Raw genomic sequence first — 23430 nt, 5'->3', positions numbered from 1 at the left:
ACATCTAGAAGTTGAAACCAAGTTCACCACATTACTTTTTTCCCTGATCCTTGTGTCTGAAATACAAAGCAATAAAAAAATGAACGACATCAAAACGAGTCATGTGCTTCATTCTTAGTCAGATACAATATTCTTAAAGAACTTAAAGAGATTCATACACTATGCCCAGGTGTGTAGAAAATGTCTTAGCAAAAGAAAAAGAAAAAGACCCCCTCCCCTTCAAAATCCATCAGTACCACAATACCTCTGGGAGATTGCTCTATTGATCTGCAGTCTCTGAAGGACAGCAAAATTAATCGTGCCAATGTTCTAGTGGTAAATGATCACTTCAATCAATTGTGCCAAATGGACGGCCAAATAAATGGCCACAAAAGTGTTTTGCAGGTGTTAACCCAAAATATTATGCTAAGTAATGGAACCTGACTGAAGCTTCAAGTGTGTCAATTGATGCTGATAATGTAGAAAAGGCTACAAATAATAAGATCCACAATTTCCTTGCTTTTTAGCCTAGTCTATTTGCCCTTTATGTGTCACCAGTAATATCTGCACTGTAATACTATCGTGTTTGTTGTAGCTATTATGAAACTTGCTGTATGAAATTAACAGAAATGGAATATACAGGGAAGGGAGGTCCTAAGCCATTCTCTGTGTCTGTTTGGTTTCTTGTCACGAACTCCCCCACTGACAAAGAATGCTTTTAAAAAGAGTTGTAAACTAAATACTGGACAAGGGGTTTATCTTCATCATCGTTGAATAAATCCTGTGGCACCAGGGGAGTCTTCCCAAGAGGTTAAATCCAGACAGTTTTTGAATGCTTTGACACCACAGACAGAGAACAGTCCACCTCATAAATCCAGCCATGGACCAAAACAGCGGACCAATTGAGAACACTGGGCCGTCTCGGAACGACAACAGCTAATGGGAAAACACTCCACATGGACTCGGGCACAGCCCCAAATAAACAAACTATCCAATCACCGGGGTGAGAAAAGGATGAGTGCAACTTTCAAATTCTGAAATTTGCAAAGGGCTTTGCTGTACTTGGTAGTTTTGTTTGTTTGGCTAAGAAATAATTGGTGATCATTTCTGGTCGTTACTGAGTAAACCACGGCAACCAGTAGATCTTCAGGTGAAACCGTAGTGGTCAGAATATGGAGCCGGGACAACCCAAGATACATTGAGTAGGTAGAGGGTCTGAGTTTTGCTGAGCTGTTGACATCTCAGGTAGTGAGTCAAACACTTGCCCAACTTGATAAGGGTGAGAAGGTTGAGTCAAGTAAGAAGCTTTCAAGCTTAGCGTTAAGCTGGTGGAAAAAGTTGAGAGATATAAGGTAGAAAGAATTGAGTTGAAGCAGTTTGTAAGGAAAAGTTAGCAGATTTCGAACAGGAATTAAAGGAGGTAAAGAAAGAGAAAAGTGAGTTGTCCGATGCGCTGAAAAGGGGTGAAGGTCAATTAGACGAAATTCTAATGTGAGTGGGCGAGTTGGATAGACAGAAATGTAAAGCCGAGGAGAATGAGCTGGCAGCGTGGAAAGCAGGTGATTATCTATAAGTGAGTCTTAGTAAGATGGCCAGGGACAGACAGGTGTGTGAGCAAAGATAGAGAGTGAGTTGAGACATGTGAGTAGGGAGAAAAATCAGTGGAAAATAGAGAAATTTTAGCTGGTAGATGAAAATAGAGACCGTCACAAGTAAGTGGAGGATCAGACCCCTGTACCAGGTCAAGCAACAGCACGAGGATGCTTGAGATTTGAGGATCGCACTGAATCGGTCTGGTCAGGCAGAGCCTGGGAGACGGGGGAACCTGTTCTCTCAGGCCGAGGTAGCTCACCGCCCCGTCGGTCACTCTTGCAGCCCAACAGCCTCTCTGGGAGTGTGCAGTACAGCCTCCGGGTAGTCAGGCATACTACCACGTAGTGGTCGGGGGCATACAGGTCGAGGGAATACATGTTGAGGATGTAGCTCTGACTATTGAGTCAGAGAAGTCAGTGATTAGTGTAGGATTGTATAAGCAACTGATTTTCTGTGATCCCCAGCTGGTAATTTTAACCAAAGCTCAGAAGCTGCATGTAGCTCCCTTTCCCCAGCTGCCAGTAAAAAGCATGGGGATCCGTGCTGTGTCTCTCCTAATAGGAAAAAGACAGGCTGTCTACTACATGCATGTAGCACCCCAATTGACACGCAATGGCGTCCGGCTGAACGCTGTCAATAATCTGTTGTGGGCACAAGCAACGCCAGGAGCAGATGTTCTGGAATTCAATCCAGATCGTATGCTGTCTGAGCAAACCATTCCTCAGGTTATTAATGAATTTGAGCTGATTGTGCCCGCTCTAACAGCAGGGGTCCCAGTTCGACTCAACATTGTGAAAGGGCAAAGAATACGTGCAAGTCAGGCTTTCTTCCAACCATCTTGACAGTTCATTGAGCCAAACCTGACGATTTGTGGTACCCCCAGGCTCGAGTTAAACCAAAGGTCTGCTTACCTACTGGTGCAGAACATAACAAGAGGGGGGTGTCAGGATCACTGCCCACACAAACGTGGGATTCCTAATAGACGGTGCCTTCCACGATTTTGTAATTGACCATTCCTGTAGTTGGTCAACTACCCAGGTCATTGGTGGAGGAAGGGGGTAATGAACAGGTGTACTTCACTGTGGCAAAGTGCCCCCCCCCCTGTGTGTGTTATATGTTACGTGTTGTGTGTAAATGTTGGTGTATAGGCATTGGTACACGGGATATAAGCGGTCTGTGTTTCACGTGTGTGTAAATTGTATATTTGTATTTAGGCACGGGGATGGCACATCACATCACGTGCAAGTAAAAAGTAATATGTGAGCACGGGGAATTGCACTTTAATTAATTCACGTGCAGTTGTACCGAGATTCCAATTGAATGATTGACTAGCAATCGAATCTCGGTACAACTGCATAAAAGCTGCATGTTTTCACTCACTGGGGGTTGGTGTTCGGTGAGTGGAGAACGGGTTAGGAGACGGAGGGTATTATAAAGTAAAAGTAAAGTAAAATCGTAAAGATAAGTGTTTTCACTCACCGTGTTTGTTCGTCTGTCCTGCACCGTCTGTTTAGTGGTTAGTCGTTTTGTATGTCTGTTTATTTTGGCGCAAGTGCCGTGTCCTGTTTTTGTGTTTTGTTACAAACGTTTATTTTCTGTCTGTTTATTCATTAAATGCTGAGCGAAAGCATTCGCTCAGCTCCACCAAACTCCACATCTCTCTGTCGTTTGTGTTCCTGTCTTCTGGTCTGACGTCACCCACTCAGCCATTCTTGTCACATTCACCTACCCCAGTGGAATGATAGCTGTCACCCCAACTGGAGCTTTCCACAACAGTGAAGTGTGTAGGGTAGATTTAAGCAGTGAGAATGAGATGGTCGTGCATGTGGTCACCTCTGTGGCTCAAGATCCTCTCACGCAGGACGCTGGTGAGAACCTGCCCAGAGCAGGTGCAGCAACAGATGGCTAAGGCTGATGCTTTAGAAACAGCTGAGCAAAAGCAACAGATATTTTACAAGGAATGTGGTTGTAATCTTTAAAGGAATCTGCCATAGATTGCTCTGGATCGCTAATCAGCTATCAGGAGTGGGGTGTTGATTATATTTTCCTTTCTGTACTGTTTAGTTTAGTTCATTCTTCCTTTCTGTATTACTTTAGTTTAGTTGTAGCACCATTAATTGTCTTTTATTTAGTTTTATTTCTAATAAAACTGTTCCTTTGTATTCCCTAGAAGCGGTGTCCAGTCTGATTATTTCAATATAGGCTGGTCCTACATGAATTCAAATAAGGTATTATATGATTACACCTTAAACTAGTCCAAATACAAATATACCTTGCATACTACATTGCTTTCCAAAGAAAATGTAGCATATTAAAAGCAACCTTTTACTTTTCTTGCCAAGCAATTAAATGTGTGTCTGTTGTTCTTTGAAGGGATTATAGTGATGTAATCAAGACAGCAGCATAAACCTCTATCGCTGTATTGTGGCACAGCTCATGTCAGATGCTTCCAGGCATTTTATTTACCCTTCCAGCCATTACTGTGAACCCTGGCACTTTACAGTCATACCATATTATAATTCACAGTTGTACTTACTTAATGAGCTCTGGTAGAGTTCAGCAAAAGGTCAGTGTTTAGCCATGCCTGCTTATATAGCTGCTGCACACAACACAGGATTACAAATTGCATGGAGATCCTGTTTTGGTTAACAGAGTTACCTGACAAGTTAAAAGGGTTTTGCCTCCAACTACCAAACCCCACTGTTAGTCAACGTAGTAAGGTAAACATATCCAATCTGCAACAGTGTCCTTATCAAAGCCCAGACTAAGTACTTTTCACACATTCGACTGTTTTATGTGGGCACACACCAAAATGTATATTTTTGTATACATTTATCTTAATGCATTTGAATTTTTTGGTGGCATGTTATTTAATTAAAAAGAGACTGTCTTCCATAGTGACAGTACAGTGCAATGTTTATAGAGTATAGAGAGGAATAAAGCATCCCAATTTTAGGTACTCTGCAAACAACTTAGAAAAAGTAATTTTCACAATCTTGCGCAATGTTGCATTCATATTTGAATTGTTTTGTCACTTGGGGTCCACTGACAAACTGAAAGGCACGCATGAAGGCATACAAAAAGCAAAATAAAACAATGAGAAAAAGCAGCTAGATTTTAAATACCCCAAACTATTAGCTATTCACAACCTCAGCACTCGCAACCTCAGCTCCACACACGGTGGTTGCATATTCGGTTCACTCACACAAACAAATGATTATACGAGTATGTTCGCTTGCTTCAACATCCCTGACTCGTCAACACACAGGGTGTGTCATCCACTCCCTTTTAGAGTTCCCTGTACACAAACACAGCCGATCACACATCTCAGGTGGAGCGTTTGTCTCTTTCCTACAGACTTGTGCATGCGCCCAAGAAACCAGTGACAGTACATTGTCCCTGTTACAGATCCTTTAGTCAAAACCATAAATTTTATCTGGACATCATTTTTTAACTATATATTACATATCAGACCAATCACAGTGAAGTATATGCCACAACTCTAGTACATCTTATCCTGTGTACTGATATAATCTCATGTATAGAACACCATATCTAATTCCAATGTTCAAAATACATAAATAAGTAAATAAATACATTAAACACACACACACACACAGACACACACACAAACACACACCTGGTACCTTTTGTAAAATGTGTCATCCTATTAACTTCACTCTTTCTTTAAATTTGGATGAACACAAGTTTTATTTCTATGTCACTTCAGACAGTTTGAGCAACTAGAACCACTTTCCAAACTGCATAAGATAACATCTCTTATACAATAAGAGATATCATACACAAGATGTATTAACTTAGAATATAATTCAAGTATTGAAAAGTAATTAGTAAAAATAAATGGTAAATAGAAAATAACCTAAAATATCCCACGTTTCTTCAAAAGCCTATACAGCTTTGTCATCTTTTATTTTTAAATTGATTTTTTCAGCTATCCATAAATAAAGAATCTATGATTACAGCAAAATCAGTCAGGAAAAACAAAAGATGTATTATGTTATCTGACAGTACAATATGTGACAGTTTCTTATTACTGAGATGAGTTTCACTCCAGCGGTTTCTGCTATTGAATGGTGTACATTTAAAGAATATATATTCAGGGGGGAAAAAACCAAATAATTTACCCTTACAAAGTAAAGTATTTTAGAACAGTACCTTATGAATGGATCACATGTCTGCTTATATATCTAGTTCATTTTCATTCGGCAGATGTGTCTGAAATGGTATTGAGCTGTTTTCTTTTTTTTTTTTTTTTTTTTTTTTTTAAAGCTGGGGTATTGTTATTTATTCAGCCAGCCATAAAGAATGTCACAGTATGTGATTTGATCAAGCATGCAGTAACCTTGGGGAAAGTGTATGCATGAGGCAAACACTGTGTTTCACTTTATGGGTAAGTCACCCTAACAGAAAAGCATGAAAATACTATTAATACCAAAATGTTACCCCTGAAAAAATCAAAGAATAGCCATATTATCATTATCAGCAAAGGCAAAACACTGGCTATGGAAAACAAATATCAGAACAGTGGTCCTGATGAAGACACAACACAACCCCAACCCCCATCACTGTTTATATAATGTTGCATTCAGTATCATATAGCCACTAAACACATGGAATGCAGGTTGAGCACCATGCTTTGGATTGCTTAAAGTAAATTATTGAAGTCAGTTGATTTATTTGTTGTAATATTAAAGTCGATGGAATGGTCATATTGCTGCCTTTCTATCACTGGAGGGATCTGTGTATAGGAAACACATAAATTCCATCTGCCTTACACAAATTAAGAGAGCAAATAGTCTAAACTTACATTTTTATGATGTTTGGCTTACTCTGAGCTTGTTTGGAGAAAGAAGATGTGAGACTGTGACTGTGTGTGTGTGTGTCATCAATAATCTTAACTGCCTAAATGCACTAGGAAAGTATTAATCTTAATCATGCTGAAGTTCAGTTGGTCACCTGTGCTTTTTCTCTTGCAAATATTGAGTTTCCAATCAATTAAGAAAAAATCTATTACCTTCCAGTCACATGAAATGGTATGATTCATCCAACACTATCAAAAATGGAAGCATTTAGATTAAAAGCCATATTAGGCAACAAGGAGGCCAATTTCCACTGTAATGTAAGCAAGCACAATATAAGTTAGAAAATATTGCAGTATAATAATTCACCAGTTTTATCTGGCTGTCAACCATGTTGACCAGTATGTAACAGATCAACAATTTCGCAAAAACTGACCACAGTACATGTGACATAAACCATACCAAAAGTAACCAAAAAAAAAAAAAAAAACTTCCACGGTGCACTTTTCCACGGTGCACTTTTTTTTTCTAGCGAACAACCTATGAATCATTAGCCATTAATACAGGATGCATCATTTTAAATAGAAATGCTGTTTAAAAAAATACATTATATCACAATGAACCGATGAATCACAGGGCACACATCTCGTAGGTGTCCGATATTTAGAGGTCTTAAGGGTAGCTTGGATGCTATAGTCATGTTCTCTTTTGGATACATCTAAAAGAGCGGATTAGATAACAAACAATGTAAACACATGTCATAAATACACAGGTCGGTGTTTAAAGTCCCATGTTTAATTTGTAAAATCGTGTTCGTTTTAATTATCAGGACTCAATCGCCACATTTAAGAAAGATTTGCTTTGCTTCAAAAACTGCAGCATTTGTCTGCTGTTAATGGTTCACGTTCCAATATGAACTCTCGCTGCAGTAAAAACCGACAGGCATAGTCAAGCTGTCACATCGTTTTGGAATATTCTTTGGTTAAATGCTATTTCCATTTGATTAACGGGATGTTAAAAAGCTAAGAGGGAAAGTAAAGTTAATTAATAAATTAAGACTAAAACATATAAACCAAATGGTTTGGTTACGTGTGGTAGACAGAAATCCTTTACAATTTCCATCCCGTTAGTATTATCTATGTGCTGGCGTTTCATTCAGTCATTTCAGCACCACCACCAACAACGACAGCGACTATTGCTCTGGGAGCTTGAAAAGTGTGCAGCCTGTATTTCATCTGGATCTTATTGGAAAATCTACTCTAACAAAAGCACACAGTCCGTATCATAAGAAGAAAATACAATTTGTGTTAGTATTGGAAATGTTACTTTTCGTGCTCGCTTCAGACAGTTACTGCTGCTGCTGTATTGAAAATATGGGCATCCTCATCTGAGGCGATTTACAGGAGATTTTCCAAAAACCCATTATCAGGAGAAAAATAAGCAAGGGAGTCAGGAACGTGGCTTGGCATGATTTGTGAAATATAATAAAGACAAAAAAACAAAAGATTCTGAAATCATACCACCTGTTACAAAAATAAGGTAAGCCATGTATTGTTCATACTGTATACTTTTGATATTGATCTATAGACGAATTTAGAAAACAGAACATTGAATGGATTGAGCAGGGAAGCCCATCTAATTATATACTATGTATAACCTAACCGAAAATAAAATGTTATCTATAGTCAATGTGTGTCTATTACCTTCACCGGTGTATAAATCTTAGTGAAATATCTAGTCCCAGTACTTTTGGGTTTAGTTTCAGAAACGTACATACTGAGGGATATATAACTAGATTGAATATATCTCAGTCCAAATAAATAATCTGAGCAAAGTAGCAAAGCGTTTTGTCAAAACAACTCCGTAATAATATAAATCAAGCGTGTTTAATGTAACATTAATTTTAGGGTTGTTAATATCCCACGGGCATGGGCGTGGAAGTTAGAGATTCAACACAAAGGATTTAATTTCAGCTTCAGAGTTGGAGGATCAACGTAGTAACAATGCAGGATAATGGATCTGTAAATTGTAATTCACATATTCATCCAAATAAGAACTGGATAAGGACTGTAGCAAACAATTTTCAGAGCTTAAATGATACGTTCCAGGCAAAGTTTTTGAGCGTGGAAATGTGTAATATACTGTAAGTCTGTGCCTTCCATTTATGTCAAAAGTAACTATTAAAAAAAAAAAAAAAAAAAACGTTATTTTGAAAGGACCATGATGAGAAATCTGAATCTATATCTATCTCTCTATATAGATGAATGATTTGTTACCTGCGAATTGGTTTACTGTTCACAGAATACCATAAGAGATTCAAATCCGAAGAAAGCACTATGAGCGCTGAAATACTAGTCGATATAGCTCTTAGAAAGGAAAAAAAGTTTAATCTGTTTCACCTTGAATACACTTGGATAGTTATCGTGTGTTTTACAGTGTACTTTCCTTAATAAGGTAACCTGACATATTTGTAATATATATATATTGTGAAAGAATCGACCCTCTTCGCGGTTCGTTGCCCCTTTAAAAAACACTGACCCAACACACAGAAATTGATTTTTGAAATGCGCTATTTTTAATGAAACACAAAAACAAAAATAAACAAAACAAACACCTAGCTCTCTTTGAGCACTAACTAAAAAAAAACAGGAACCTAAACTAAACAACAGGGCAGCTAAGCTGTTTACCTGTAACAAAAACAAAACAGCACACACAAAACAAAGCCTTCACGCTACCCTTTTTTTTCTTTTTTCAAATTACGGCTGTACCCACACACCAGCACAGCCGCCCTGATCAAACTGACTGCTCTCCTTAAATACCCTGCACCTGGCTCCAATTTTCAATAGCAGCCAGGTGCAGGTAATGATTAACAATAAAACAATTAACAAAAAACAATTAAACAATACAAAACCAAAATGTGCCTTACACACATGTTTTCCTATAGGGAGGAATTAACCCCCTCCCTGCTGTCTCACAATATATATCTATATCTATATATATCTATATCTATATCTATATCTATCTATATCTATCTATATATATATATATATATATATATATATATATATATATATATATATATATATATATATATATATATATATACAGTATATGTGTGTGAAGCTGTGTATGCATCATCTAATTATAAGCCAAATCCATCTATTACACCATCAAATGGTCTTCATTGAAAGCTGGTCCTAATAGATGGAGATCTTCAGACTGTTTTCAAATTTAAAGGGTCTGACAGACATTGGTCATAATGGTGAGCTGATCTATATCTGAAGCTGGCCATAAGGGGTGAGTCTATTTAACTGACAGTAAACTTAAGCAAGGTTTGGCTAGCACCACCAAGGCGGGGCATTTTGCTGTATTATTGTACTTGTTTGTTTTGCAGGTGGCTGTTGCCAACTTTGTTGTGACATATAGTATACTGTACGGTTGCATAGATAGCAACAAACTATTATAAAGTGAACCAAAACCATTTTTACTGCTTATTAAGAGTTGTTTAAACAAGTGCTAAACTAGGTGAGCTAACCTAAATGCCACATGTGAGGCCCTTGGACCACCTTAAGACATGGATTGGTTATTAGAAAATAACTTGTTTGTATTATGTTTCTTCAATGAGCTTGATAATAAAGACTTCTTGCTGTTCACCAATCACATGGTGGCTTAAAACATTGAAGTCTGTGTTGCCTCTACAGTTGTGAGAATGGACAGCAAGGCAACCGGATGAATTCCACTTATAATAAGATAATGCATTGTGATTTTGTAAAGAGATTTGTCATTTACTCAGTGACAGAGTGGACAGAAATGTAAGTTGCACAGTCCTAGTGGTCATTTCTAAAAAAACTCTTGTGAGTAGAACACCCTTCTACTCACAGCCTTTACCTCCCTACTTCCTCCAGCTAAAAAAAAGAATTTTCCTTGCTTTTCTACAGTGTGGTTGAGACTTGATTGATGAACAGTCATTCCATCACGACCCAGCCACATTCCACATGTGTATTCTGCAGGGGTGGGATTAAACCCATCCCTGCCAAACAAATAAAGAACACACCCTACTCTATTTACATGTGCAGGTTTCCACCCTGCCACAATAACACATTTGTGGAAGCACAGTTTAAAGAAAGCTGCACAATATCAGTAGTTGTGCAAGCCCAAATTGGAACTCAGGCAGAAACATTTAAATATACCCTCACATATTTTAACCCTTTGAATAGTGAGTTCTAAAATGCACTGCCAGTCCTACGCTTGATTATTCTGAGTACAGTGTACAAACAAGCTGACAGGTATAGTTTGTATGTATGTATTGAATACTGACAAAATACAAATCATTTTTACCATACATAAATAAAACAAATAAATGTTTTTTTTTATTTAGTCATAGGGAAAGTTTTTGACTAAAAAATAACATGTAGGTAATAAACAATAAACAACGGGGTGGAACAACCACAACAACACGTCCTAACAACAAAAAAAAGGAGAGCACGAGAGAGAGAGAGAGAGATGAATAAATCATATCCGGGTAAACAGGTTGTGGGGGCGGAGGGAGTGAGAGTGTCTAATGCTTCAGCGTATGATACTCCTTGAAGCATGGAGCAACGCACAGAGATGGGCGGCGCCTCTTCACTGTCACTTGATGTTGATGGTAAATATTCTTTGCTTATGTCTTCACTGACACACTCGCTGACATCCGATTCAGTGAAAGAATTGTATGTATTTGAATTTAAATCTGACTCTGAATTCAGTATTATTACTAATACTTCTTTCTCACTGAGTGATTTTTGCTGGTTTACAAACACTGTTGACATTTTTGTGACTGGGTTTATTATATGTAATTCAGTCAATATCTGGCAGGGGGCACAAGAGATCAATAAAAGGTGTTACAGAAACCTAATGTTACAATATTATGTGATCAGGAGTTTTGTAGGCTCAGTAATTCAAGTTTAAAGTTGCAGAATATACCGGTACATTCGCACTCCCAGGGGACCAGAGAGCAGCGAACGTACCTGTACATTCGTACTACTTAAAGGGTTAATATTAATTAGGTTATTTGCATTTGTAAGGAGAATTTTTCTGGCTAAAAGAAAACTGTGTAATTTTAACTTTGACTATAAACACTAGAAATGTCATGTATTTTAAAATGTAACAATGTCACTTACATGTACACAATTATGGAACACCACTGTTTTACATAGTGAATTTATACACACACACAGAGGAAATATTTGCATGTCCTAGATTAAAGCATTAAAACAGGTAGATATTTGGAATGAATACCATTAATAACGTTGCTAGTGCTATTAAAATGGAAGCTTTAAAATCTCTGGTTATCACTGCTTTACAACAAAATGTTTTTCCTCTCAGTACCCCAAAAACATTAGCAAGGTTTCTGTTCTGAAACATTCATGTTATTATTTTATTTTGTGTAGACAACAGGCAAAGCATTCAATCCACATTGTGCTAAAAAGATAAAAGGTAGGGATTATCATTTTTGAAGGGCTAGAGTTTACCTGTCACTGCAGTTTCAAGCTTACATTGAACCAGGCCCATAAGTTATTTAGTTTTTGCTGCAAGGCTGACAAGTCATAAAATGGCAAGACATATTTGTTTGTAAAAGCTTGTGATTTTTTTTTTAAGGTGGTAATGTTCTGAAAAGCTAAAGCAATTTGAAATACAAAAGTGTATATCAGATAAAACATGATGAAGTGCCCTTATGTAGAAATGTATTCCATTTCTAAGAAATTATAAGGCATATTTAAAAAGCATGTACTCCAGTTATTAATTAACTTGTTCGTTTCAATTGAGCTATAACTCTTGGGATGATTGAGTGTACAAGGAAATAACTGACTCCCAAGTGGATAATAACCCAAGACTTCGGTCAAGATCTATTTATCCTAACAAAAAGAGATGTCCCTGGTTACATCTAGAGAGAAGAAATATGATTCTAAAGTAAACACTTAAAAAAATTATGCTACAAGTGTTTTTAAAATAGTTTGAAGTAATTTTTTTTTTTTGGTTGTTTTTTATATAATCAGTTTTCCCATTTTTCTACCTAATTTGATATGCCAAATGTGATGTGCCATTCTTGCTATCAAGCCAATCCTTTTTTCATACATCAAGCTTTGTTTGTTTACCAAGCTACTCAACCCTGGCTTCTTTGGGAACCTCACAAAATGTAATTCATGTCAGTGCCAGTGCCAGTGAAAGACTATATTATTGTGGGTTTCGTGTGTCCAAACAATGTACCAGAGATCTTTATATGAATCTTGAAATCATTAAAAATGGTTCCAAATGTTGTCTTTTTGATCTAACAAGAAGCCGACTTGCTTGAAGGCCTGTTTGATTTTATCATGTAAAATTGAGAAAATGTGATATTGTGTTTATTGACTTTGGCGATGGTCTGATATTTTGTTTTAGTTACAAACCAAGCACAGAAACAATGCTTTCAAGAACTGCATTCCAGCCTACTCTCGGAAACATCATTGCAACTGTCAGTGGAAAAATAGTGGTAATGTTTTAATTACAGGCAGATGCTATTATTATGCAATATCAGAGAGACATTTCAATTTTTCTTTTTTAGATAAAGCCTGTCTCAGATTAAGAGTAACCTAATTTAAACCAGCAAAACATGCACAACGATGTAGTCGTATTTGATTGTAAAGGAGGTACACATTTCATCAATTATAATGCGGTCTGTCTATTTAAAAAAGATTTACTGCTCTGCTATTCATGGAATGGATACCCCTGTAATTGAAAACTGGGATTATCATTAATGAGACAATTTAGTTCCTACAGCTAGAATAAACACTGTTTCAAACAGCAGAAATATTATTTTGTATTTATAATTTCAAAACTGTTTCTAAAAGGGTAAAACTATCTCAGTGGGGGGTTCAATTTCTGTTCTGTTTAACCTTTGTTTGCCAGTGGCTAAAAGATCATTTATTTTACAGTTAAGATTAGCGGAAATTGTTAAAGGGATCCATTTTAAAAGACTCTGGGCCTCATTTACGAAAGGGTACTAAATGTAGCTGTAACATGCACATTAAGTAGTGAGCCTAACATGCACCATAAATCTATATTTACTGTCTCATTTACTAACAGAATGCATTAATTTCTGTGCACACTATTTGGCTAATTTACATGCCATAGCGTGCACACTACATGTATTGTGAGCGATAATTTAATATGCACAATAAATGTCCGAGACTTGCTTGTGACCACCATGATATAAAAAGCCCCAGCAGTCCAGGTGTATCTTTTGGTCAGTAGCTTAATGTGAAAAGTGAAGGTGGCTTACATAGACCGAAAATGAGCGATCAAAAGGCGCAGCACTCCGCAGGGGACAGGCAGAGGCAACACAACTACACACACTGTTTGGTCTAGTGTTTTATTTAACCACTGTATTATTCAGAGCAGGGTGCCTCATTTAAATATATTATCATGCTTTACTATACATATCACATATTCCTTCTGATTACCATACTGTGGCACAATAATATCAGTGTGCGCTATAATCTGCCCAGTATTTCACGTGATAATTAATACAATTGCAATAGTAAATACGGAAATCATGAATGTGCACACTAATTGCAATTATGGTGCACCATAATGTTTAGTAACCTTTCGTAAATGAGGCCCCTAGGGCCATAATCTGCTGCTTTATGTTCATATTAAATCACAATATCAATATCTCAAAGGATTAGATATGACCTTCTACAGTGATTTGGGAGGTCATTAATAAGTAATAAAAAAAAGCAATTGCCCCAAGACAGTTCCTTCAGGATCTCCAACAGAGATAGGTATTGAAATGAATGTAATATTAGTTAATACAATTTAGTATGTATAAACCAATCTGTTATTTGTGCTAAGGCTATCACGGTGCACTAGCCAGGAGTGCAGCCTGCTGCTCTGACCTGTATTATACAAATGAGTTGAGAGGGCACTAGCTGAGGAGCTGCCTCCAAACTCCAGTTCAGTCAAATTGGCAATTAATTATCCAATTTGACTGAACCACATTGCTTGTTTTATCAACACATTTTCTCTGGCGGGATATAGAATGAACTGAGGTGTGACAAGACCACTGGGTGCTGAAATCACCAAAACGACAATACTGTGCACTGCTTTTTAAATCATGAATGAGTCTGCTGGTGGTTACTTATAGGATGTGTGATGGTTCTAAGGGAGTAATGAAAACATAAGCAAAAAGTGATAAAAGATACAACAAAAAATGGAGATTGTTTTCATAATATGGAGTTGACAATACATCTATTACAGACTAAAGATTAGGTTTGTCCTTGGAAGTCAAGGTGTTAAACTCATTTCAGACTACAGATAAAGAAAAACATGGGATGTCACTTTTTGACATCCCTGAGAGGCTAAGAGGGCAGGGTATGTTTTTGCAGATAAAGAATGTCTCTACAAAGGTGAAAACATTTATCATGCGGAAGCACAGTGGGGATATTTACTGAAGCATTTGGCATTGGTGCAATTCCCTTCAGGTAGCATGGGATTGCTTTATTGCTTGGTCAGATTCCTATTCAGGAAATAATCCTTGGAAATTAAATAGGTATAATAAATTAAGCTTGATTTGTTGAGAATATAGATTCCATTAGATTTTAAATATTTATGAGCGTACGTGTAAATGGCATAGACAGAATGCAAAATGAATTTAATGGCGATTGGAATTCACTAGTGCTTTGAAATACTTCTTGGGACATGTGGAAGCTATTCAGTTACAGAGTTATATACAATAAGAGCATACGTGATCACTGTGTAATTGCTTTAAAAAAATGTAAGAAAGTAAGAAAACAAATGTCTTGGAATCTTTGCACATCATAGCAGACAAGCAGATATGTATATATATATATATATATATATATATATATATATATATATATATATATATATATATATAATAAGTTAATATATGGAAAAAAGACATGTTTGCAACTATCTGTTTTGATATAGGTTAACATTTCTGTGATTTGCACCATATATGATTGTGTATGAAAAAACATACTGTACATGGCACTATATAATGTTAACACTTTTTTTTACAGTTTGCAGCATATATCAGTCAAAATGTGTACTATATAAATATATTATATATAATATAAACACATACTTCTTGAAGCAAAACTTTTCTGTAAATAGATTTACAATTCCGAACTTCAGATCAATGAAGTACTAAAGAAAGACTATGAGTATGGTATGACTAATCCTTTGTAATTAAGATGCTTAATTAAAGGTGTACACATAGAAGATATGAAAGTCCATTGAGTGCTGTAGTTATTTCACGAATGAGGATTGCAGAAAAACCCACGAGCCCCCAAAGGCACTCTATAAATATTCATGGGGTATTCTGTTTATAAAACAAGGATAATTATGGAAATGAAAGTATGCTTATTTTGAGAATTACTTTCTTGGATCAAGCTCCTCGTCTGTAATTTGGAACAATGCATTCCTCCCGGTAATTCTATTATTGGATTTGGGTGAATGTAAGGTAAATTCCAAAATGAGATCCGGTAAAACCACAACAAACACACACACACACAAAAAAAAAACACGATTCACTCAGCACTGAGGACCACGAATATAAAAAAAGTTATCTGATATATCAAATCAACACTTTATGTATAAACAGTGCTAGCCATTAAAAAGTTATAAAATGCCCAAGGAATATTCCAATTTGGGACATATACCAACATTTACTGTAATGCCTTCCCCAGTGCTCCACATTAATTCTATTTTAATCTAGTGCCAATCTAAATTCTATAAACAGTTTGTTCAGTATTTTAACACAGGAACATATTGATTATATGTATCACATTGGTTGTATTTACAATACATTGGTAAATTACAAAAGGGGAAATGCCAAATAAAAATGACAGGTGACCAATATGAAATCATTGTTTAATTAACTCTAATTTGCTCTGAAATTTATTTTTTACAGTTCCTTTGCATGGGATCAAATCATTTGTAAACTCTCACTGTATACAGCTTTCTGCGTAGCCTTACCAGAAGCATTCCTTCCTGGCACTAACACCTTACGCCTTTCTTTTTTAATTATAAAATAGACTACTACACGTAAAAAATGTACACAGGCAGTCCTCGCACTTACAACACAATTGGTTCCTGAAAGTCATGTTGTAAATCGAAGCGTCGTAAGTCAAAGCACATGTTACCATAGGAATAATGTTATAAATTGGGGTTGCGTTCCTGAGTCTTTGGCCAGATAATATATTTTTACAAAAATGACCCATTATATTGTACTCTTGCAAATATTTATTTAACTCTTTACACTCAGCCCGTTGATTTCGGGGCGCCGGTGCCCCAGTTGTTACGCGCATATTACTCAGGCACCTACCTGGCTTGTTTAAAAGTACAGACTAGGGGCTTTCCAAAAACGTATTCAGTGGGTGTATGCGGTACTCCTAGCCGGAAATACGATCACCTGAAGTTAAGCTCCTCATCATGTGACAGAGTTCACAGCTTCGGTTTTGTTTTTAGTCCACAGACATTAAGGGTAAATAAATTCTAAAAAACAACAGTTGCATGCATAAAAAAACACACGCTAAGTGACAGTCAGGGCGCCCACGACAGGTACTGCGGTTCTGACACTGAGCATGCACACATGACGCGTGGCTCGTGTCTCGCCGTGTCGTAAATACCGTATAGATATCGTAAAGGTCGAAGCAGGGTAATAATGCAAAAGAGTCGTAGGTGCCGTGCTTCGACTTAAGTCGAGGATCTCCTGTATATAAATATTCCTTGGCCAATATGTGTAGAATTTAAATATTAAAACTGTAAGAAGTTTTCGAAGTTTCAAAAGGGGGGGATAAGGAAGCTATCATTGTAACTGCAGTTATCAATTATGAATTAGAACTGATTACTTGAATGCGGTACATCTGAAAAGTTACTTCTTTAATAGGATGAAACAGGTAATACATTACATTATAGCTTAAGAAAGCATCATACAGATCAAAACCTAGAAGCAACAACGGTGTCTTTACTATTATTCATGTGTTAAGTAATAAGTGAAAACTATGTCAGGTGTTGTAAAAGATCTAGGATTCATCAGCAGAGTGGACAGACACAAACAACTTCCCTATTCATGCAACCTAAATAATGTACAGTCATGAAAAGGTGATAGTGAATCAAATGAACGGTAGTAATGTGTTTCAATGTACATATTTTTACATTAATTACACTATTTATTTATGTAGTGTGAATAGGTTAATACTGCATTAACCGTCAGCCACTGGAGAGTCCCCCCCCCCCCCCCCCCACAGACAGTAAGAAAATGCATCTTCAAGCAGGCCCATTGTGAAGCGCTATTTCTGCACTGGATTGAAAGACTTAGCTAGTAAATAATGATTTGGTAATTAGGTCAAGATTAGGTCAAGTGAAAGACATACTTGTCTACTTATGGTTATGTGTGGTTTGTGTCTCGATTAATACAGAAGTAAACCTGGCACAGACCTGCAATTACCCTTTCTTAATGCCGACGGAATTGATTATGGTAATCATTGATTGTAATCAAATATGATTTTGTTAATTATCTGTTAGTGTTTAATTTAGGGTCAGAGCCATTTTTAGTCTGTTTTTTGCTGTCGTTAGATCTGTGGCTATAACTCTTTAACAATAAAGGTTACAGGTATATGTCATACATGAAATAAATGTGCACACTCACCCTGTTCAATACAGATAACAAAAACCACAGAAAAAATCTGACAGTGTACAATGAAACTTCAATATGTAGGGATCATGGGAAAAAAATGAACACATTGGATAATAAATAAGGGAATTATGGCCATATATACAAAAGGGACCAAAAGCAACCAAAAAAAAAACTGTTCATTGAAAATGTGCAAAATAAAACAAAAACCCATTCAAATTATTTGTCCCAGGCACCCTGCTCATGTGGCACAAGATGGGGCTTTTCACTGTGGGTTGAATGGCCAGCAAGGTGGCACCAGAGATACTTATTCCTAACAGCGCTTGTCTCGTGCATCTGATCCACAAACACGAAAAACTAATATATATTTATCGGAAAATAGGTCCTTGTGCGTTCAATGTCGACATTTCTCTTATTTTGTAAAGATTTTGTGTGAACATTTTTGTTTACTGCACCAAGGTAGGTCTTATCAACTTAGCAGCAACATTCCAAAACTCTCGTATTCAAGCCTATCTACTAATATGGTCATCTACCAGAAATACACGAGTAGGACCTCGTTTGAAAAGGTCCGAATCTGGGGTTTCCAATGGCATATGGCAAGCAGGGCTCTCTCTCACAGTGACTGTGGGTCACTGTGACCCATACATTTTTAAACAGCTTTGTTATGAAAATTAAAGACATACTATCGGATACAATTGAAAAGTTTTATTCATGAACATCATATCTATCATTTGCATCACAGAAACACCGTATTTAAATGGAAAATTAAACATAATGGCTTTATTTTTAAAATGAGCGCATATACAGCACGACTACAAACAGTGAAAAAAATATAATAAAGTATACATTTCAAAAGAAACGGGTATGTACATATACCCGTGTACAGGTGTAAATGGGTACATCTACACACAAAACTATAAAACCGAAATCATTGTTTCTAATACTACATAAAAAGAAAATATAACACTACTTCCAGTATGACGGCTGCATTGTACTCTATGGAAGAGTGTACACGTCTGCCAGCTGACTGCCTGCATCCAGGAGCTGTGTTGTAAACACAGACGCAGTTCCATTGAACACTTGTGTAAACACGTGTAAACTGGTACATACAAACCTGTAAAACAAGAATGTTTTTTTTTCTCTAATAGCAATATAAAAAAAGAATATATAACAAACGTTTCATATTAGGCACATAAGTTGTTATCCTGCCTGTCATTTCAGTTTGCTGTATGCATCTAAGTGCAGCTTGCCGTATTCCAATCAAAATGACAACTTTCAAGATTAAATATTTCCTTCTGATATATTCTCAGTTGCATTTGTAGAACAAAACGAAGGATTGTTGTCTCCAGGTACATTGAAAAATAAGCAACTAGGCTTTCACTGAGTTTGCATCTTGACAAATACACAATCACAGCAATCTCTGTCTCGTAGTCAGTCTACAAACAAAGAAAGGCTTGAAATTAAAAAAGAAAACACGTGTGATAGGAGGAGGATGCGTGTCTTGTTTGCTGCATTTACAAAAAAAATTGACCCGCATGGTGGTTCTAGTGTTAAATCAGTCTCATATACAGTACTGTGCAAAAGTTTTAGGCAGTTGTGAAAAAATGCTGTAAAGTAAGAATGCTTTCAAAAATAGACATGTTAATAGATTATATTTATCAATTAACTAAATGCAAAGTGAGTGAACAGAAGAAAAATCTAAATCAAATCCATATTTGGTGTGACCACCCTTTGCCTTCAAAACAGCATCAATTCTTCTAGGTACACTTGCACAAAGTCAGGGATTTTGTAGGCATATAGTCAGGTGTATGATTAAACAATTATACCAAACAGGTGCTAATGATCATCAATTCAATATGTAGGTTGAAACACAATCATTAACTGAAACAGAAACAGCTGGGTAGGAGGAATAAAACTGGGTGAGGAACAGCCAAACTCAGCTAACAAGGTGAGGTTGCTGAAGACAGTTTACTGTCAAAAGTCATACACCATGGCAAGACTGAGCACAGCAACAAGACACAAGGTAGTTATACTGCATCAGCAAGGTCTCTCCCAGGCAGAAATTTCAAGGCAGACAGGGGTTTCCAGATGTGCTGTCCAAGCTCTTTTGAAGAAGCACAAAGAAACGGGCAACGTTGAGGACCGTAGACGCAGTGGTCGGCCAAGGAAACTTACTGCAGCAGATGAAAGACACATCATGCTTACTTCCCTTCGCAATCGGAAGATGTCCAGCAGTGCCATCAGCTGAGAATTGGCAGAAAACAGTGGGACCCTGGTACACCCATCTACTGTCCGGAGAAGTCTGATCAGAAGTGGCCTTCATGGAAGACTTGTGGCCAAAAAGCCATACCTCCGACGTGGAAACAAGGCCAAGCGACTCAACTATGCACGAAAACACAGGAACTGGGGTGCAGAAAAATGGCAGCAGGTGCTCTGGACTGATGAGTCAAAATTTGAAATATTTGGCGGTAGCAGAAGGCAGTTTGTTCGCTGAAGGGCTGGAGAGAGGTACACGAATGAGTGTCTGCAGGCAACAGTGAAGCATGGTGGAGGTTCCTTGCAAGTTTGGGGCTGCATTTCTGCAAATGGAGTTGGGGATTTGGTCAGAATTAATGGTCTCCTCAATGCTGAGAAGTACAGGCAGATACTTATCCATCATGCAATACCATCAGGGAGGCATCTGATTGGCCCCAAATTTATTCTGCAGCATGACAACGACCCCAAACATACAGCGAAAGTCATTAAGAACTATCTTCAACGTAAAGAAGAACAAGGAGTCCTGGAAGTGATGGTATGGCCCCCACAGAGCCCTGATCTCAACATCATCGAGTCTGTCTGGGATTATATGAAGAGAGAGAAGCAACTGAGGCTGCCTAAATCCACAGAAGAACTGTGGTTAGTTCTCCAAGATGTTTGGGCTAACCTACCTGCCGAGTTCCTTCAAAAACTGTGTGCAAGTGTACCTAGAAGAACTGATGCTGTTTTGAAGGCAAAGGGTGGTCACACCAAATATTGATTTGATGTAGATTTTTCTTCTGTTCACTCACTTTGCATTTTGTTAATTGATAAATATAAACTATTAACATGTCTATTTTTGAAAGCATTCTTACTTTATAGCATTTTTTCACACCTGCCTAAAATTTTTGCACAGTACTGTATATGCTCGAGGGCTCTCCTGCTGGCAAGGACAGGTCCAGGTTCCGGTTCTGCCTTCCTTGCATTTCGTCTCCACTTCAGGGTACAAAAGAAATGTCTTTGCAAAGAACAAGAGTCATTAACTATTTAGGTATCTCACTGAAACAGCAATTCCTCCATCAATATATGTACTCTTCATCCGGTTATGTCTGGGATATTCCACCGCAAACTCCGGCACTGCTAGCTCAATAAATGGAATATATTTCAATTTACGTTGACTTCAAATGTTCATCCAACTCTTTCTCCAGTGATCAATCAGGGCTAAGTTAGAGATTTGATTGCAAGTATTTTTAGGATTTTAGACGTCTTACGCAGCGGACTCCCACACCAAGGCAAACACTAGAATAGTTATCTCGTATTAGAGTGTCCGAAAACGGTATCTCTGTTCCAGCTGGTCGCAGGCTGGATCTTCAGATTGTCACAGTTCATAGACTTGTTTGTGTATCAGAACCTTGGATTTCGTGTCGGGAGCCCTGTTTGAGGGTTGCGCTTATACTTTTGTAATGTTCTCTTTACCACTGTGTTTGGATAGTTTAGTTATTTTGGGCGGTGCCTGAGTCCACGTGGAGTGTTTTTCATTGGTTGTTCTCGTTCCGATGCTGCCCCTTGTTCTACATTGGTCCGCTCTTCTGCCCTCTGTCGGCTGGATTTATGTGATGGACTGGTTCCTGTCTTAGGTGTCAAAGCACCCAGAACTGTCTGCCGAAAGAGTCATTCAGTGATCGTGAAGATAAGCCATTTGTTTAGCAGTTAGTTTATGACTCTCTTTAAAAGCATTCTTTGTCAGTGGGGGAGTTTGTGACTAGAAACCAAGAAGACACAGAGAATGGTTTAAGATTCCCCCTCTGTATATTTCAATTATAATAATAATAATAAACTTTATTTTGTATAGCACCCTTAAAAGCAATCATCTCAGAGCGCTTCACAATTAACAGTACTGCAATAAATAAACAGATTATACATAAAAAAGCACAAGGAAATAAAACAATCATAAAAACGCCTTTATAAAAAAAGTAAGTCTTTAAATTAGCTTTAAAAACACTCAAAGAAGCTGAGTCCCTGATCTCTAGTGGAATAGAGTTCCATAATTTGGGGGCATACAACAGAAGGCCCTGTCGCCCATAGATCGCAGGCAAACAGACGGGACACACAGCAGTCTGAGATCATCAGAGCCAAGGTTGCGAGTGGGAGTGTAAAAAGATAAAAGATCTTACAGATAAGTCGGAGCTAGCCCATGAAGAGCCTTATAGGTCAGCATTAAAATTTTAAAATCAATTCTGAACCTGATAGGCAGTCAGTGCAAGGCCTCCAAGACAGGAGTAATGTGATCTCTTGAGCGGGACCGAGACAAAATTATGGCTGCAGAGTTTTGAACAAATTGAATTTTAGTGAGGATGCAATTCTGTTACTTTCACACACAACGATATTATGACCCACTCTGACGCTACACTTTGATTACAGTACGGTGCAGTCACATTGAGAATGCATCACAGTCCACCCCATGCAACATGGATAAATAGAAATGGAACAACATTATGAAGTGCCCCCGTTGGTTAAAAAACTAGGACCAATCAAGAGTATGTTTAATAAGTAATTTGAATTGTTGGAAGAGCGTGGTCTTCAGCAACAGTAAGGTTTGGATAATGCATATAAATATAGAAAGTGTATGTTCCACTACCATACTGTGTACTATTTTTGCAAGCAAAATACACTTCAGTCAAAATATCCCGATACAACACTGCTGTCCTAAAAATGCCTCAAAATCCAAAAGGCAAATGTAAGGTTTTAAATAAGCAGTCACACCATTTTAAAATGACTACTCAAGGGACCATCTAAAAGTGTGTTTCATTAAAGTAGTCACTATAAACAGCTTTCTCTTTCATACAGGTGGTGTTTAATGCAAGTTTAACAGAACAACCATGTACACAGTGACCAATGAGTCCACCCAAACAGTCTCTTGGGTTTTTCTTTGAATGACAACATCTGCAAAAAAACAGCTGTGGTCGCAATCAGGTTATGATAGATCAAGTCAGAAACTTAAAACACTGGACAAGACAAACCTGTTTCCCCACCCCCACCTCACTGCAATTGGCAAAAAAAAAAAAAAAAGTTGAAGAAAAAAATAAAGCCTGGTTGGAACTGCCACTATCTGCAGGAGACCTGCAA

At 37.4% G+C, this 23430-nt stretch overlaps 1 protein-coding gene across 1 annotated transcript in view; it reads left to right on the top strand.

Moving 5' to 3' along the window:
* Window positions 1–7351: 7351 nt before the first annotated feature.
* LOC117399333 (gamma-1-syntrophin) overlaps window positions 7352–23430 on the top strand; it is a 137681-nt gene continuing 121602 nt past the window's right edge. The window contains exon 1 of the mRNA XM_034913109.2: window positions 7352–7931. The gene's annotated coding sequence lies outside the window, so the exon portion shown is untranslated. The remainder of the gene's footprint in view (window positions 7932–23430) is intronic.

The sequence above is a fragment of the Acipenser ruthenus genome, chromosome 4 (assembly GCF_902713425.1).
Source record: "Acipenser ruthenus chromosome 4, fAciRut3.2 maternal haplotype, whole genome shotgun sequence".
In the NCBI taxonomy this organism is placed as follows: Eukaryota; Metazoa; Chordata; class Actinopteri; order Acipenseriformes; family Acipenseridae; genus Acipenser; species Acipenser ruthenus.
The sequence above is the reverse complement of the archived record's forward strand: the minus strand, read 5'-3'. Positions and strand labels throughout refer to the sequence as shown.